General features: G+C 46.3%; 1 long non-coding RNA gene across 1 annotated transcript in view; it reads left to right on the plus strand.

Annotated features, from left to right (window-relative positions):
- LOC103370311 (uncharacterized) overlaps window positions 1-298 on the plus strand; it is an 8,457-nt gene extending 8,159 nt beyond the window's left edge. The window contains exon 3 of the long non-coding RNA XR_520879.1: window positions 200-298. This is a non-coding gene — a long non-coding RNA (uncharacterized LOC103370311). The remainder of the gene's footprint in view (window positions 1-199) is intronic.
- The last annotated feature ends 3,019 nt before the right edge of the window (window positions 299-3,317 follow it).

Consider the following 3,317-nt stretch of genomic DNA (forward strand, 5'->3'; position numbering starts at 1 on the left):
CCTCACCTGTGCGGGACTTAGCTCTAAGAGCGAGTACAACGTTCCTCGGATAGATGAGCCTTGGCGTGAAAGAATCCATATCCATAGGATAGAATAATACGTTTCCAGAGAAACCGAAGAGAAAAGGCAAAAAAGAGTGCGAGAATGCACGGAGCTGCTAGAGAGGCTGCCACTCGCGTTGGCGCCGGAAGTACAATAGCAATAGCAAGTTTTGGTAATTGAAACTTTAAATTGCAGCTTAATGTCGCTGTGTCATTGTGATCTGTTCTAAATACGTGAATGGCTCTGAGTGCACACTGTAGTCTGACTGCAGCTCAGATAAAGCAGCTGCAGTTTCACTGTGAGACATGCTTTTGGCTTGTTTCCTTTCTTAGAAAAGCAAAGTCTGTGCTTTAATAGTATGAGGCTTTTGATAAAGCATCCTAAACAAATGTATCCATGCAAATAAGGTATTTCCAAAGAAGTTTAGGAGGAGAGATGGTATCGGTATCGGTATCGGTATCTGCAGATACTCAAAGTTGAAGTATCGGTATCGGTATCGGAAATCAAAAAGAGGTATCGGTCCATCCCTACTATTAAGTAGTAGTATAGAGGACTTAGTGTTATTTACTTTATATCCTGAAACGTCACCAAATGCCTTTATTAGCTGTAACAAGGCTGGGATTGATTTACTTAATTGTGACATCATTAAAATGACGTCATCAGCATACAAAGCTCCCCCACTGTTATTCCGCTAAGCTCTGGATGTGAACGCACTGCAAAAGGTTCTATTGTAAACAGTAAGGGCGAGAGGGGGCAGCAGTTGCATTTTAACCCAAAGTCGGGTATTTTGCTAAACTAAGTGAGTAAAAAATGAAGCTGAAGTCTTGACGACTGCCTCAGACCTTCAAACTAAAAGTCTTCCCTTCACCACAGGTGAGAAACTGTCTCTTTCTGAAGGTTAATCAGATGCAGCTTCGTTGGAAAGGAAGGTGTTTCTGTGACTGTCAGCTATTGAAAGAGAAACTGTCCAATAAGAGCTCTGTAGGAGGGATGAGGAGCGGCGAGGTCATCTCTCTGAGAGGCCTGAACGTCACCTAGATGTGATGGTAAATAGGAACAGGTGAGTCCAGGACACCTGCCGTCTGTTGCTGAATGTGTAAACTATAGATATATAAACTATAGTAACTACAGTCGCCTCAACGCTGCTTTAAGATTCTGACTCACAGAAGGACGTGAGCTCAGCAACAGCAGCTTCATGTTTTACTGCAAAACTCTCTTCATTCATGGTACTCATGGTACTCATGGTATTCATGGTCTCCATCTGGACAGTTTCTCCTTCGAGTGAGAAAAACATCTGATTTGTTGATGAACTGACCTGGTGCAGAATATTTAAATGTGTTGTTTAGTGAATTTCTACAGAAACAGACTGAAATCAAACAGAAGCTGCTTTCATGGATCATCTGCTGTTTCTGTTAAAACATGTTGAACCAAAACACCCCAAACCCAGCCAGGGGAGGCCACAGCTAACCAGCTAAACTGATAACCAGCTAACCAGCTAAACTGATAACCAGCTAACCAGCTAACCTGCTAACCATCAGCACACACACAGAGCCGATCAGGTTCAGCTGTAATGAACTTCAGCAGACTTTCATTGTTCAGCTGAAAGTCTGAAAACAGGATCATTAACGCACCAACAGAACCAACAGAACCGACAGAACACTGCTGCTGACCCGGGCCAACAGAACTACCTGATACACATCGAAGGACTTAAAGGATCAGTTCTCCCCCTCCTCCCCCCTTCCTCACCCTCCTCCTCACTGCTTCCTCCCCCTCCCCTTCTTCATCCTCCTCATCTCCTCCTCCTCTTCTTCATCCTCCTCTTCTTCCTCGTCCTCTCCTCCTCCTCACCCTCCTCCTCCTCCCTCTCCTTCTCCTCACCCTTCTCCTTACCCTCTTCACTCTCCTCCTCACCCTTCTCCTCACCCTCCTCCCCCAGGAGAACCCAGGTCGAACCCTAACCACCGTCGGTGTTTTTCGTTTCCTGCTGATCTGATCCTTTCTGACCAACTCCAGGCTGCAGGTAGAGAACAGGTGAAACCAGGTTTTATACTTTTACTGTTTAGACTGTTTAGTTTCTTTTTTTACTCTCCTTATGTCCCTATCATCATTTTATTTGTGACATTTCATGGTTTTGCTGTTTGTGGGTCTGGGTGTTGTTGCCGGACAGTTTCTGGACTCCTGAACATCCGACTATCAGACAGAATGAGAGTCTCAGAAACCCACTGACCTTCTGCGGGTTTTTTCTGAGCTGGGTTTCGTGCTGTCTGTGGGAATCGGGGCGGAACATGAGTTTGCATCCATCTGCTGCAGGACGTCCTGAAACCGGAGGCGAGCTGGAGCCGGTCGGCCGCCGGGATCCGGTCCAGAACAGGAATTAGGGGCACTTTAAGGTATAGTCTGGTCCAGCTTGGTTCTGAATGACTGGAGTTCAGCTGGACCTTTGATCCTGATGTCTGACTGAAACCAAGAGCTGTGGGAGCAGCGAGGAGCCGGAGAGACCCAGAAACTCCAGAACCAGAACCAGATCAGATAGATACAGACTCATATGTATGAGTCATACCTGATCAACAATAACTCTGTTACGATGAACATGAGACATCAACAGGTGCAGCTGTAGCACTTTAACATCCTGAACATGATCAATGCCTCCACCTGCTCAGGTGCGTGTGCCTCAGGTAAAGGTAAATCTCTTCTCACAGATATCGGCCTATCAGCTGCTTCCGTGTGAAGCTCACCTGCACACCGTTTTATTTTACATCACTCACAGTTATAAGTCAGGCTCCACTGAGTCGCCCCCTGCTGACCCCCATTAACCAATCAGGGCTCTTTCTGAAACAAACGCTCTTTATCTGGCAGGAAGTCCCCTCCTCTTCTTCTTCTGTGGTGTGTGTGTGTGTGTGGCGGTTAACCTCCAAGGACCTGCAGGTCAGTTTTCATTCATCTTCTCACAGAAACTTCATCCTTTCCATCTCAGGAGTCACTGTTCCACACCAGCAACCCGTGCAGCACGTAACCTGACTCTTCCATCGAACACACCTGTAATCAGCTTCAGGTTAGCTGCCCAAATACCTGGAAATGTCACAAGCACAGGCCTGAGAGTCGACCACGTTACTGTCAACAGGTAGCCTGACAAAATAAGGTGAAACACGGGAAAAAATACAGGTGAAGACATGTTGAAAAATGTCCAGAAGACATCTGGAACAACAGACAAAACACAGGTGGGAAACAGGTGGAACAACAGGTGGAACAACGGGTGGGACAATAGGTGGTTTTTG

The sequence above is a fragment of the Stegastes partitus genome, unplaced genomic scaffold (assembly GCF_000690725.1).
Source record: "Stegastes partitus isolate 25-593 unplaced genomic scaffold, Stegastes_partitus-1.0.2 Scaffold1402, whole genome shotgun sequence".
Lineage (NCBI taxonomy): Eukaryota > Metazoa > Chordata > Actinopteri > Pomacentridae > Stegastes > Stegastes partitus.